Source organism: Jaculus jaculus, assembly GCF_020740685.1.
Source record: "Jaculus jaculus isolate mJacJac1 chromosome Y unlocalized genomic scaffold, mJacJac1.mat.Y.cur SUPER_Y_unloc_2, whole genome shotgun sequence".
NCBI lineage: Eukaryota > Metazoa > Chordata > Mammalia > Rodentia > Dipodidae > Jaculus > Jaculus jaculus.
Window position 1 is genome coordinate 382,157 of NW_025423387.1, and position 16,124 is coordinate 398,280.

General features: G+C 40.0%; 1 pseudogene; it reads left to right on the forward strand.

The window, feature by feature from the left end:
• Window positions 1–556: 556 nt before the first annotated feature.
• LOC123457170 overlaps window positions 557–16,124 on the forward strand; it is a 29,184-nt pseudogene continuing 13,616 nt past the window's right edge.

Genomic DNA, 16,124 nt, shown 5'->3' on the forward strand with positions numbered 1-16,124 from the left:
CACCTTGTGCACATCTGGCTTTATGTGGGTAGTAGCAAAGTGAACCTGGGTCCTTCGGCTTTGCAGGAAAGTGCCTTCCTTAACTGCTAAACCATCTCACCAGCTCTCCTCTGTGATTATAAGTACTAATATTTGCTGTTTGATGAGCATGTATTAAGTGGTGAATGTTCCAAATTAATTATCCAAATTGAATGTTGTTATTAATCCCAGCATAAAGATAGGAAAGCTGCACTTAGGAACTTTACAAAGCTTCATCCAACTGGATAATAGAGAAGGAAGGAGGTATCTGGTACTGAACCTGTCTATATATTTGGCAATTGCAAGTCAGGAATCCTAGATGCCTACACAGGCATCTCTGTTGGTCAGGTTGTAGGTCTGCAGGACAGGAGCACCATGGCAGTGGCCTGTTGCAGAATCAACTAACCTACTTTGAACCCTGACTGAGATACAGCTCATTCATGCCGTTATCAGCAGAACCATAAGCTCTGTCCTTCAACATTAAAGACCTCACAGATTTACATGACAGCAAGAGAGATCCCAGACTCATGACCTCACCATGACGGAAATTGTGAAATGCAAAAAGAGCATTAAATCTCGACGGTGTGTGCGGGGAAAAATGATATCTGTCACTCATGTAAAGCTTCTGCAAATTAGTTAGAAAAAAGAAAGTCAACAAAAGGCTGGTCAGGCTCTTCAAAGGAGGAAGGACACAAAAGGCCAATATAAAGGAATGGATACACAGCCTCATTGGAAACCAGAGAGGTGATAATTGAAATCACAATGAACAGTAATGTTATATAAACCAGACTGGCAAAACACGATAAGCCTTGTGAGAATGTGGGCATTCCCAGTTCTTAACACAGGCTGCTCAGAGGGCATGGAAGCAAAGTTTGGGGAGCAAAGTGGCAATCTAGTATACTCTTGGAACATCAGTTTACTTCTGCATGTGCCTCTCAGGAACTGCTGTGTCCATGTGGATGAGGATACAAGTCATTCATAACTGCTATGCCCAGTTCTCAGTGCCCCCCAGTGCCCACCAAGGAGAACCAAGCATGCATGCAAAGGCAAGGAGCTTTATTTTGGGCTTAAGCTTGGACTCTTGACTTCACCAGTGCAGTGGATCCATACAAGAGCCCTGAACATCATGGGGGCAGGGTTTTTATAGATATTTGAACAAAGAAGTAGGGAGACGTAGGAGAATGGTTACATGATTGGTTGGTTTAAGCAGTAACTGCACTTGTATTTTTTCTGGTAGGGCTAGTATGCTGGTGGGCAAAACTGATGGGATTCCAAGCAGATTAGGCAACCTTTATAGTGATTGGCTATGTGTATCTGAGGACCTTTAAGCAAACTTATCTATCACCACAGGAATGCATGGTGCAGAAAGTCTATCAGGAAACTGACCTTGCTGGAAAACAAAAACTTAGGCCTATTGACGATTCTGAGGCCTATCATGACTTCCTGAGGCCTTCAATAACAACACAATTAAAATGGCAAAAATACAAAAGGAATACACATGGATATGTGTGTGTGTATATATAATAAATATATTACTATATTAATATACATATATATATATATATATATATATATATATATATATTACTGTTATGAGGGTCTTGTGTAGGTATTGCTAGGCACAGTGAGGTCATGGATTTTGAAGCCAATTTCTGTCTGGACAATTACATTGTAAGGAATGGTGTCCTTCATTTGACTCTTGGAATTCTTTCTTCTACATCTTCTGCAATAAACCCTGAGGCTTGGAAGATGTGATAGAGAGGTTTCAGAGCTGGACACTCCTCTGTCACTTCTTTTCAGCACTATGTTGCTTTTTAGGTCATCCCAGTGGTCACCACCATCTGAAAAGAGAAGCTTTTCTGATCAACAGTGAGTGTAGCATTATTATATGAATATGAACGTTAAGTGTGGACCTTTCAGGGCATTTTGGTGGGAATAATAAGTGAATTTATCCAGACAAGAGCAGGCTTTATACACCTAAGGCTCATGACCTCCCTGCCATAGGCTTTTTATTAGGTTTTCTGTACCAGGCATTTATTCCCTCCCATAGAGTGGGCCTTCACACCAATTAGAGGGCAGTTTGTTTCCCACAGAGCAAGCATGCCACTGTTGTACCCATTCAGTCATTTGGCCTGTCTGGCCCAACTTGAGGCTTCCAGTGTCCACTGTTTTCACCAGTGATGACTTCTATCTCCCATAGGGCTTTAAGCAGTGCAACTTTACACAGCTTTCAGTCAGCTGGTCCATACGGAGAAGGTTTTCAGCTCAGCATCAGTTTGATTTCTCAGTGACCTTACTGCCCAGGCATGAGAAGCCTTTAGCAATAGGGTCTTACCATCTGTTAACCAGGTCCTTGTTCTGGAGGCAAGAGGGACTTCCCTGGCCAACAACGCACTGGAAGGTATCCCATCCCTGGCACTGAAAATTTTCTATTAGAAATCTATGGTTTCTGGATGTGCCATTACCCCAAAACAGTAGGTTTTCATATACGTTATTCAGAATATCTTGATTTTTAATTGACTTTCCACACACCCTTCTCTTACTCAATTGCTTCTCATGGCTGCAATTAGGCCTCTCCACATAATCAGTTCTTCTGTTTACATATATACAATACCATCCCCTTAAGTCCTCCCCTCTTCTTCCTTCCTTATAGTCTTTCTCTAACTTACTGGCTTCTGCTACCAATATTTGATTCCTGCTCACACACACATGTATGCATTTGTAGCTAGATTCCACATGTGAAAGAACATGCAGCATTTGGCTTTCTGGTCCTGTGCACCTCATTTCCAGATCCATCTGTTTCCCTGCAAATTTCATTTTTCTTTACCACTGAATAGAACGTCATTGTGTAAAGGTACCACATTTTTATTATCCGTTCACCTGCTGAGGGACACCTAGGCTGGTTCCTATTTCCTAACTACTATGAACAGAACAGAAATAAACATGGTTGTGCACATATCTCTAAGCTACTGAGAACAGTCATTAGGATATATTCCCACAAGTGCTATAGCTGGATCATAAGGTAAGTGTATTTTTAGCTGTTTCAGGAACATCCACACTGATTTCCACAATGGTTATAAGAGATTACATTTCCACTAATAGGGTTAATGGGTTCACCTTTTTTATTGCCTATGCCAAAATGTTGAAGGGTTTCCCCTACTTTTTACACTAGCACTTTCAGAATTTCAGGGCTGATAATATGGCCTTTGATCCAGTTGGAGTTGATTTTTGTGCATGGAGAAAGACAAGGATCTATTTTCATCCTTCTACATATAGATATCTAGTTTTCCCAGCACAACTTGTTGAAGAGGCTATTTTTTTCTCCAGTGAATATTTTTGTCAAAAATAGTATCTGTAGCTGCCTGAATTTACATCTCTGTCCTCTACTGTGTTCCATTGATCTATTTATCTGTCTTTGTGCCAGTACCATGCTACTTTTGTTACTATGGATTTGTAATATAGCTTAAAATCAGGTAGGGTAATACCACCAGCCTTATTTCTGTTGCTCAAAATTTTTTTGGCTATTTGAGTTTTTTTTGGTGCTTCCAGATGAATTTTAGGATTATTGTTTCTATTCTGTGAAGAATGTCATTGACATATAAATGGGGATTGCATTAAATGTATAGATTGCTTTAGGTAAGACTGAGATTTTCACAATATTGATTCTTCCAAATGAAGAACATGGGATGTCTTTCCATTTCCATGTGTCTTCTGCAATTTCTTGCTTGAGCATTTTAAAGTTCTCAATGTAGAGATCCTTCACTTGCTTGATTAGGGTTCTTCCAAGTTACTTTTTCTTTTTATTTATTTTTTAATGGAACTGTGAATGGGAGAGATTCCCTGATTTCATCCTCTGTGTGTTTGTTGGTAGTTTGTAGGAAAGCCACTAATTTTTGTGCATTTATTTTGTATCCTACTATGTTGCTAAAAGTGTTTATCAGCTCTAACAGTTTTCTGCTAGAGTCCATAGGGTCCTTTATGTACAGAATCATATAATGTGCAAATGGTAATAATTTTATCTCTTCCTTTTTAATTTGTATGCCTTTTATGAGTGTTTTTTACCTTATTGCTATAGCTAGGACTTCCAATAGTATATTAATTAAAAGTGGGGACAGTGAACAGCCTTGCCTTCATCCTGAATTTATCAGAACACCTTCAAGTATTTCCCCATTTAGTATTATGTTGGCTGCAGATTTGTCATAAATAGCTTTAATTAGGTTGAGATATGTTTCATCTATTTCTAGTCTTTATAGGACTTTTATCATGAAGGGATACTGAGTGTTGTTGAATGCCCTTTCTGCATGTATTGATATGATCATGTGGCTTTTGTCCTCCAGTCCATTTATATTTAATATATTTAATTTATATGTTTATATATTTATATATTTAATTTGCATATGTTGGACCATCCTTGCCTGTCTGAGATAAAGACTACTTGATTGGGATGAGTAATATTTCTGATTTATTCTTTTTTTAAATTTTTATTAGTTTTCTATTCAGCAAATAAGGCAGTTTGGTACCATTATTAGGCTCATCTGAGACCTACCCCCTCTCCATTGGTTCCTCCTTGTTGAGGTATATGGGTCGGCATTGTGGAGTAAGCCCACAGTTATTGGTACAATAAATGTCTCTGCATATCATGACCCAACATGTGGCTCTGACATTTTTTCTGCCCCCTCTCCCACAAAACTTCCCTGAGCTATGTTGGGTTCATTTTTGGTCTGCTTCAATGATGAGGTGTTGGGGACCTCTGAGACTCTGGCTCTCTGATTGGTAGGAGTTGACTTTTCTCTGTGTTGGTCTCCTTTCCCCTTCTTGTGCTGGTGTCCAGTTCATCAGGAAAACAGCACCCTTGCTTGTTTTTCCAATTTTCCTTAGTTTCAGCCATGGCCTTTTTGAGGTATGATGGGGTGGCTCTCTACTTAGGATCTGCACTTATCTGAATAAGAGAAGCAGATTTTCCAGTGGAGAGTAAGTTAGCACCAGTACAAATGAGATAACACTTTTTTTTTAAAGAGAGTTTAATAGGTGTAGGCCCTCTTGTAGCCCATGATTGATGGTAGCTTGATATTGGAGTGGGCTTATGTTTGGATATGGTTCTGGCTTGTTTCCCAGCTCCAGCTATGGGTCCTGTACCACTGAGGGGATCAGTTAGCCAAATCAAGAGCAATTGGTTACCCACCATGGCTGTGTTCCACTATTGCACTTGTGTGGGCATCACAATAGTTTATTTGTTGCTAAGTAGGTTAGACAATGAGTTGCTTGGGCAGATATTGGTCATTTCCCCCAGTCATCCATGTAGCACCTTCTGGCACTAGATGCACTGACTTTCTGGGGACTGGCTCTCTCCTGGCTTCCAGCCATGCCATTCCATTTTACATGTCAGCTGCATATGGTGTCTTCAGCAGTAGGCTCTTTCCACTAAACTTTGGTGGGTCATCAAGTACTCTGACAGAAATCTGTCATTGTTTTAGGAAACCTTGTAGGTTTCTCTGATGAAAAGCTCATTGTGGATGATAGCCCCATGCTGGTACTGGGAGTTACAGGTCAGTGCGCACTAAGAAAATGAGGAAAAGATAACTAATATACAAGAGTTAGAGAGGAGAGAGAGAGAAAGAAACAGAGAGACAGAGAGAGGGAGAGGGAGAGGGAGGGAAGGAAGATGTAGAAGATTTAGGTTAGACTTGATCCTACCTTCTCCAGTGTCTTGTAGTTCAGGTGTTTCCTGTAAGGGCCTGATTAAGATTCAGCATTTGGACTGCCTTTTAGGAAGTAGAATTTTATGGTACCATTGCTGTATGGGTCTAAATTAGTGTTTTCCACCCCTCAATGCCCTCCCCTCCCTTCTCATCCATCCTAGTGTTTTGTCCATGAGATGCTTGCTGGGTATGTCAGGTATCTTGTGTAGATTCAGGTTAGGTGCTGTAGATGAGTAAGACTATGTGGCAATTTGTTTTCCTGTGATTGGCTAAGTTCACAGACAATGATCTGCTCCAGGTCCAAGCATTTTTTTGTCACATTTATGTGTGTCATTTTTTCTTACTGCTTTATAGATTTCCTTTGTTTAGATATACCACATCTTACTTATCCATTCTTCTAGTGTTGGACATCTGGATTGTTTCCAGCTCTTAGCTATTACGAACAGAGCTGCTACAAACACGGTTGAGCAAATCTCTCTGGCCTGTGGTATGAAAGTTTTAGGGTAGATGCCCAGTAAGGGAATAACTGGGTCTGTTGGTATATGTATAGTCAGCTTTTTCAGGAGTCTCCACATTGCTTTCCAAAGTGGTTGTACCATCCTACATTCCCACCAACAGTGGATGAGTGTTCCTACTTCTCCACATCTTCACCAGCATTTATTTTCACTTGATATTTTAATGTTTGCTATCCTTATTGGGGTAACGTTGAATCTGATAGTTGTTTTAATTTCCATTTGGGTGATGATTAGGGATGATGAACAGTTTATTAAGTGTGTGTTTGCCATTTGTGTTTAGTCCTCTGTGACCCGCCAGTTCATCTCTTTGCCCCATTTTGTGAGTGGGGTGTTGACTTCTTACTGTTTGGATTTTTGAGTTCTTTGTAGATTCTAGAGGTTAGTCCTCTGTTAGTTGGATAACCTGAAAATATTTTCTCCCATTCTGTAGGTAATCTATTGGCTTTGCTCATTATATGCTTGTCTGTAAAGAAACTCTTCACCTTCATATGATCCCATTGGTTGTGTGACTGTGTAAGATCATGATTTACCGGGGTTTTGTTCAGGAAGTCTTTTTTCATTCCTATATCATGGAAAGTATATCCTAAATTTTCATCCAGTAGTATGCAAGTTTCTGGTCTCATATTGAGGTCTTTGATTCTTTGGATTTGAGTGTAGTGCATAGTGAAATGTGTGGATCAAATTTCAGTTTCCTGTATGTGGTTATCCAGTTTGTCCAGCACCATTTGTTGAAGATGCTGTTTTTTTTTTTTTTTTCAACCTATATTGTTTGGGCCTTTCTCAAATATCAAGTAGGTATAGTTGCTTGACCCAAAGTCTGGGTCCTCAAGTCTACTCCATTGGTCTATACTCCTGTTTTTTTTTTTAATTATTATTATTATATTACTTTTCTATTCTGCAAGTACTGCAGTTTGGTACCATCCATGACCTACCCCATCCCCATTGACCCTTCTTGTTGAGGTATATGGCTTGTGCATTGTGGAGTTAGCCCACATTTAATAACAAGAGGTTATTTGCTGCTGAGTAGGTTGTACCATGAGTTGCTTGGACAGATTTTGGTTGTTTCCCCCAGTCGCCCATGTAGCACCTTCTTGCACTAGACACGCTGACTTTCTGGGGACTGACTCTTTCCTGGATTCCAGCCATGCTGTTACATTTTACGTGTCAGCTGCATATGGTGTCGTCATCAATAGGGTCTTACCACTAATCTTTGGTGGGTCATCAAATACTCTGACAGAAATCTGTCATTCTTTTAGAAAACCTTGTAGGTTTCTCTGATCATAGCCCCAAATAGCCCCATGCTGGTACTGGAAGTTACAGGTCAGTGCCCACTAAGAAAATGAGGAGAAAATGTAACTAATATATAGGAGACAGAGTGGGGAGAGAGAGACAGGAAGAGGGAGAGAAAGGGAGGGAAGATGTAGAGGATTTAGGTTAGACTTGATTCTGTGCTCTCCAGTGTCTTGTGGTTCAGGTGTTTCCTGTAAGGGCCTGGTGTAGGTTCAGCATTTGGTCTGCCTTTTAGGAAGTAGAATTTTATGGTACCATTGCTGTTTGGGTCTAGATTAGTGTTTCCCACCCCTTTGATGCCCTTCCCTCCCTCCCCATCCCTTCTAGTGTCTAGTCCATGAGATTCTTGCTGGCTATGTCAGGTATCTTGGGTAGATTCAGGTTAGGTGTTGTAGATGAGTAAGACTGTGTGGCAATTTTTTTCCTGTGATTGGGTAAGTTCACTGAGAATGATCTGTTCCAGGTTCAACCATTTTTCCTCAAATTTCTTTGTGTCACTTATTCTTAAAGCTGTATACAATTCCATTGTATAGATATACCACATCTTAATTATCCATTCTTCTAGTGATGGACATCGGGGTTGATTCCAGCTCTTAGCTATTACGAATTGAGCTGCTACAAACATGGTTGAGCAAATCTCTCTGGCCTGTAGTTTGAAAGTTTTAGGGTAGATGCCCAGTAAGGGAATAATTGGGTCTGTTGGTATGTCTATCATCAGCTTTTTCAGGAGTCTCCATATTGCTTTCCAAAGTGGTTGTACCATCCTACATTCCCAATAACACTGGTTGATGTTCCTGCTTCTCCATATCCTTGCCAGCATTATTTTCATTTGATTTTTTGATTTGTGCTATTCTTAATGGGGTAAGGTGGAATCTCATAATTGTTTAAACTTGCATTTCTCTTATGACTAGGGATGATGAGCATTTTCTTAAGTGTGTGTTTGCCATTTGTATTTCTTCCTCTGTGAACTGCCTGTTCAGCTCTTTGCCCCATTTGGTGAGTGGGGTGTTTGACTTCTTACTGTTTAGATTTTTGAGTTCTTTGTAGATTCTAGAGATTAGGCCTCTTTCATTCTGAGGTAATTTATTGGCTTTGCTTATTGTATGCTTGCCTGTAAAGAAATTCTTCAGCTTCATATGATCCCATTGGTTGAGTGACTGTTTAAGATCATGAACTAATGGGGTTTTGTACAGGAAGTCTTTTCCATTCCTATATCATGGAAAGTACTTCCTAAGTTTTCTTCTAGTAGTATTCGAGTTTCTGGTCTTATATTGAGGATTTTGATCCATTTGGATTTGAGCGTAGTGCATGGTGAAATGTGTGGATCAAGTTTCAGTTTCCTGCATGTGGTTATCCAGTTTGTCCAGCACCATTTGTTGAAGATTCTTTTTTCCTATATTGTTCAGTCCTTTGTCGAATATCAAGTAGCTATAGTTGCTTGACCCAAAGTCTGCTTCCTCATATCTATTCCATTGGTCTATACTCCTGTTTTTATGCTGGTACCATGCTCCTTTATTTATTTATTTATTTCTATTCCACAAGTACAGGCAGTTTGGCACCATGATTTGGCTCATCCATGACCTACACACTCCCCTTTTGCCCCTCCTTGTTTTGGTTTATGGGTCGTGCATTGTGGAGTTAGCCCACAATTATTGGTATGATAAATGTCTCTGTATAGCATGACCCAACATGTGGCTCTGACATTCTTTCCACACCCTCTTCTGCAAAATTTCCCTGATCCATGTTAGGTGCATTTTTGGTCTGCTTCAGTGATGAGGTGTTGGGGGCCTCTGGGGCTCTGGCTCTCTGAATTGGTAGGATTTGATTTTTCTCTGTGTTGAGCTCCTTCATCCTTGTGCTGGTACCCAGTACACCAGGAAAACAGCATCCTTGCTTGTTTCGACAATTTTTCTTAGTTTCAGCTGGGGCCCGTACCACTGAGGGGATCAGTTAGCCAAATCAACAGCAGTTGGTTCCTCACCATGTTTGTGTTCCACTATTGCACTTGTGTGCGCATCACAACAGGTTATTTGCTGCTAAGTAGGTTGGTGTCTAGTGCACCTTCTGGCACTAGATGTGCTGACTTTCTGGGGACTGACTCTCCCCTGGCTTCCAGCGATTCTGTTCCATTTTACTTGTCACCTGTATATGGTGTTGTCAGCAAGAGGGTCTTACCAGTGACATTTGGTGGGCCATCAAGTACTCTGACAGAAATAGTTATTCTTTTAGAAAATCCTGTAGGTTTCTCTGATCAAAAGCTCATTGTGGGTGATATCTCCATGCTGGTACTTGGAGTTACAGGTCCGTGTCCCCTAGATAATGAGGAAAAAAGGTAACTAATATAAAGGAGTCAGAGAAGAGAAAGAGAGACAGGAAGAGGGAGAGAATGGGAGGGAAGATATAGAGGATTTAGGTTAGACTTGATCCTACACTCCACAGTGTCTTGTGGTTCATGTGTTTCCTGTAAGGGCCTGGTGTAGGTTCAGCCACATGGTCTGCCTTTTAGGAAGTAGAATTTTATGGTACCATTGCCGTTTGGGTCCAGATTACTGTTTTCCACCCCTTCAATGTCCCCCTTCACTCCACATCCCTCCTAGTGTCTAGTCAATGAAAAGCTTGCTGGGTGTGTAAGTTATCTTGGGTAGATTCAGGTTAGGTGCTATAGATGAGTGAGACTGTGTGGTATTTTTTTTTTTCTGTGATTGGGTACGTTCACTGAGAATGATCTGTTCCAGGTTCAACCATTTTTCCTCAAATTTCTTTGTGTCATTTTGTGTTACTGCTGTATAGAATTCCATTGTGCAGATATACCACATCGTAATTATCCATTCTTCTAGTGATGGACATCTGGGTTGATTCCAGCACTTAGCTATTACGAATTGAGTGGCTACAAACACGGTTGAACAAATTTCTCTGGCCTGTGGTTTGAAGGTTTTAGGGTAGATGCCCAGTAAGGAAATAATGGGTCTGTTGGTATGTCTATAGTCAGCTTTTTCACATGTCTCCATATTGCTTTCCAAAGTGGTTGTACCATCCTACATTCCCACCAGCAGTTGCTGAGTGTTCCTGCTTCTCCACTGCCTCACCAGCATTTATTTTCATTTGATTATTTGATTTGTGCTATTCTTATTGGGGTAAGGTGGAATCTCATAGTTGTTTTAATTTGCATTTCTCTAATGATTAGGTATCATGAACATTTTCTTAAATATGTGTTTTGCAGTTTTATTTCTTCCTCTGTGCACTGCCTGTTCATCTCTTTGCCCCATTTGGTGAGTGGTGTTTTTGACTTCTTACTGTTTAGATTTTTGAGTTCTTTGTAGATTCTAGAGATTAGGTCTCTATCAGTTGGGTAACCCACAAATATTTTCTCCCATTCTGTGGGTAATTTATTGGCTTTGCTTAGTATATGTTTGTCTGTAAAGAAATTCTTCAGCTTAATATGATTCCATTGGTTGAGTGACTGTTTGAGATCTATGGGGTTTTATTCAGGAAGTTTTTTTCCATTCGTATATCATGGAAAGTACCTACTAAACTTTCTTCCAGTAGTATTCGAGTTTCTGGTCTTATATTTAGTTCTTTGATCCATTTGGATTTGAGAGTAGTGCATGGTGGAATGTGTGGATCAAGTTTCAGTTTCCTGCATGTGGTTATCCAGTTTGTCCAGCACCATTTGTTGAAGATGCTATCTTTTTTCCAGCCTATATTGTTTGGGCCTTTGTTGAATATCAAGTAGCTATAGTTGCTTGACCCAAAGTCTGGTTCCTCAAGTCTATTCCATTGGCCTATACTCCTGTTTTTATGCCAGTACCATGCTGTTTTTATTACTATGGTTTTGTAATATAGCTTTAGGTCAGGTATGGTGATGCCACCAGAGGCATTTCTTTTGCTGAGGATATGTTTGGATATGCGAGGGCTTCTGCCTTTCCATGGGAAATTTGAGATCATTTTTTCTATCTCTGTGAAGAACACTCTAGGGATTTCAATTGGAATTGCATTAAATCTATTTATGCCTTTCTTAGGATTGTCATCTTCACAATGTTAATTCTGCCTATCCAGTAGCATGGGAGGTCGTTCCATTTTCTCAATTCCTACTCAATTTCTTTTTTGAGTGTATTAGTATTTTCTTTGTATAGATCTTTCACTTCCTTTGTTAACGTTATTCGAAGGTATTTTTTGTTGTTGTTGTTGTTGTTATTGAATACGACTATGTCCCTTATTTATTTCTGTCTATCTTTGTCATTTGCATGTAAAAATGCTACTGATTTTTGTGCATTGATTTTGTATTTTGCTACTTTGCTATAAGAATTAATCACCTTCATAGTTTTGTGATGGAGTCTCTCGGATATCTTACGTATAAATCATGTCATCAGCGAGTAGAGCTAACTTAACTTCTTCCATTCCTAATTGTATCCCTTTTATGTCCTTCTCCTGTGTTACTGCTTGAGCTGGGACTTCCAGTACTATATTGAAAATCAGAGGTGAGAGAGGACAATCCTGTCTTGTTCCTGATCTTAATGGGAACTCCAGTCTCTCCGTTAAGTATTACTTGGGCCTTCGGAGCTTTGTATATTGCCTTTATTATGTTAAGATATATACCATCTATGCCAATTCTCCAATGTTTTGATTATGAAGTGATGTTGTATCTTGCCAAAGGCTTTTTCTGCATCTGTTGAAATGATCATGTGGTTTTTATGTTTAACCTTGTTTTTGTGGTGTATTACATTGACAGAATTCTGTATGTATGTATGTATGTATGATCATGTGGTTTTTATGTTTAACCTTGTTTTTGTGGTGTATTACATTGACAGAATTCTGTATGTTGAACAATCCTTGGATGAATCCCACTTTGTCAGGTGGATAATGCTTTTGATGTGTTGTTGGATTCAGTTTGTGAGGATTTTGTTCAGGATCTTTGCATCTAAGTTCATTAGGGAAATAGGCCAGTAGTTTTCTTTTCTTGTGGCATCTCTGCCTGGTTTTAGAATTAGGGTGATACTAGCTTCATAAAAGGAGTTGAGTAGCTTTCTTTGTTCTTAAATTGTGTGGCACAGTTTAAGGAAGATCGGCTGGAGTTCTTCCATGAAGGTGATAGAATTCAGCTGACAAGCCATCTGGTCCTGGACTCTTCTTTTTGGGGATTTTTAAAATCACTTTTTCAATCTCCAGGAGTGTGATGTGTTCATTGAGGTGTTTAATCTGCTTTGACTTTAGCTTTGATACATGGTATGTGTCAAGGAATTTATCCATCTCTTCCACATTATCCAGTTTTGTTGAGTAGAGGTTTTTGAAATAAGTCCTGATGATTCTTCCAATTTCACTTATGTCTGTTGTGATACCTCCTTTTTCATTTTGAATTTTGTTAATTTGAAGTCTCTCCTTTTTTTTTGGCTTGATCAAATTGGCCAGGGGTTTGTCAATCTTGCTTATTTTTTCAAAGAACTAGCTCTTTGTTTTGTCAGTTTTCTTAATTGCTTCCTTGGTTTCCAATTCATTAATTTCTGCTCTGATTTTAATTATTTCCTTCCTTTTGGAGCTCTTTGGGTTGGATTTTTTTTTTGTTTTTCCAGTGCCTTTTGGTGGATGGTTAGGTTGTTGATTTGGGATCTTTCTGTCTTTTTTATGAAGGCATTGAGTGCTCTGAATTTTCCCCTGAGTACTGCCTTCATTGTGTCCCATAAGTTTTGGTATTATGTTCTCATTGTCACTCAATTCCAAGAATTTTGCAATTTCCTTTTTTATTTCATCCACTATCCACTTATTGTTTACAAGTGTACTGTTTAGTTTCCAGGTGTTGTTGGGGTTCTTGGTGGGTCTTTTGTTGTTGATTTCTAGCAGTATTGCATTGTGATCTGATATTATGCAGGGAATTATGTCAATTTTCCTAAGTATGTGGAGGCAGTCTTTGTGGTCCAGTATATGGTCTACTTCAGAGAATGTTCCATGGGCTGCTGAGAAGAATATGTAGTCTGTGCATTTGGGATAGAAAGTTCTGTAGATGTCTGTTAGGTATAAGTGTTCTAAGGTTTTGTTGAACTCTCTTACTTCCATGTTGAGTTTCTGTTTGGATGATCTGTCTATTACTGATAATGGTATATTGAAGTCCCCAGCTATGATGGTGTTGCTGGTTATTTCTGTTTTATTGTCAAGTAGGTTTTGTTTTATGAACTGTGGTGCCCCTGTTTTGGTGCATAAAAATTAATGATTGTAATATACTTCTGATGGATCGTTCCCTTGATGAGTAGGAAATAGCCTTCTTTGTCTGTTTTGATTTTATTTGGTTTGAAGTGTATTTTATCTGATATTAATATAGCTACACCTGCTTGTTTCTTATTCCCATTTGCTTGGAATATTCTTCCACTCCTTTACCCTGAGGAGGTGTCTGTCTTTAGTGATGAGGTGGGTTTCTTAAAGGCAACAGATGGAGGGGTATAATTTTTTGATCCATCCTGTTAGCTTGTGCCTCTTGATGGGTGAATTAAGGCCATTAATATTTAGGGTAATGACTATGAGACTTGATTTGATCCCTGCCATACTGTGGTGGTAGATGTGTGTTGATGTTTTCATGGGTTTTGAAGTTTTTTGTGCCTACTCTGGATTTGGTTGTTGTGATCTGCTTCTTTTAGGCATTTGAGTTTTTTTATTTGTTTCTTCTCTGTGGAGTATTTCCTGAAATACTCTCTGAAGGTTTGGTTTTGTATTCATATATATGTAAAGCTGAGTTTTTTCATGGAAAGGTTTTCTTTCACCATCTATTATGAGGGATACTTTGCTGGGTAGAATAGTTTGGGTTGGAAGACATAGGTTCTTAGACTTTGGAGAGTTTCATCCAGGCCCTTCTAGCTTTCAGGGTTTCCATTGAGAAGTCTGAAGCAATTCTGATGGGGTTACCTTTGAAAGTGGTGTGCTGTTTTTCCTAGCTGCTTTTAGGATTTTCTCTTTGGTGTCAATTTGCTTTTAGGATGTGTCTTTGGTGTTTAGAGTCTTAATGATAATATGTCTTGGAGAGTTTCTCCTTTTGTCCAGTCTGTTTGGAGTTCTGTTGGCTTCTTGAATCTTGATGGGTCTTTCTTTTAAGAGACTTGGGAAGTTTTCTTCAATTATTTTGTTAAATAAGTTCTCCATGCCTTTGGTCTGAAATTCTTCTCCTTCTGGTATTCCAGTGTTCTGATATTAGGACGTTTAAGTGTGTCCCACAATTCCCTCATGTTCTGTTCACAGGAACTTTTGAACCTACTGAAGTTTTTGAACTCTTGAACTGTTTCTTCCATCTTGTCTTCCAGATCAGAGTTTCTATCCTCCACTTTTCTGACTCTGTTCTTGAGGGCCTCTAGAGAGTTTTGGGCTTGTTCAATTAAGTTTGCATTTTCTACTACTTTTCTATGTATCATTTCCATCACTCTGTCAAGCTCCCTTTTCACATCATTTTCTGATTTTCCTGATGATTCTTGGAATTCATCCCTGCATTTTTTTTATGTCTTCATTTAGTATGGCCAGCTGATTTTTAAGGTCCTCTTTTTTTTTTTTTCCAATCTCCCTCAAACCCATTGCCTCTCTTTGAACTCCTTCCAATCTTTTATCAATATGTTCTAGCTTAGTGATGGTAGCATCCACATGATTATTGGTCCTTCGTTGCTTTCCTGCAAGTTCTATCAGTAGGATGGTCAGGTTTGCATTGCTCAGAACTTCAATTTGATGTTCGGATCCTAATAACTCTTCTATGTTTTGGTTAGATGCATTCATTGTATGACTGGGTGGTCTAGCTGGGTTTTATTTCATGTGATTTTTCATGTTATTTTTTTGCTCTGTGGTCTGGCCATGACAGTATATGGGCAGGTAGTTGGGTGTATAAGTCTAGGCTCTAACGCAATGGGAATCAGGTAGCCTGGGGCAGTTGTCAGGCATCCTGAGCTTTGGCTCCCTCTTGCTGAAGCCGCCTATCTACTGCCTAACAGGGCACCAAATTTGCCTGAATTCTGGAGCGGTAATGTGCCAAAGCTACCTGCCTTCAAGCTTGGAGGGGGACTGAATTACAAAGTCCTGAAGCAGCCCAAACTCTGGCTGGGAACCCTGGGTCCCAGAAACAATCTGCACTTCCCAGCCACAGGAGAATGTAGGATGGCAGGCGTGGCAGACAGGTCGGAGAGGGCACCTGAGCTGGTGCAAGTAAGAGACACTCTGGGCTTGTGTGGCAATTGCTGTTGGACTGGGCTCACTGAACAGTAGTGTGGGCAAGTGTGCAGAACGGTTTAAGCTTCTGCACACAGGGATCGATCTGTGCATGTGATCTGGGTGCAGCTGTGGTGGTGGGCAGCAGCGTGTGCAGGGCCACGGAGGGGCATCTGGGGCCACAGTGGCAGGTTGCGGGGTGCGGTGGAGGGGCTTGAAGGCTATCTGGTGTTAGGGGTGGTCTACCCACCCACAAGGGGATCCACTATTCACTGTCCCCCCCCCCCGCCCTGCTAAGTGAAAGGCCAAATATAACCATTTTAAGTAGAAAGGCCCAGGCCTGATTTATATAGAGAACTAGCCAGCTAATGTGCTGAACTTTTGCTTCTGTAAACTTTGCTTGCTTAATTGCCGCCTTTCCCCCTAAAGTTTCTGA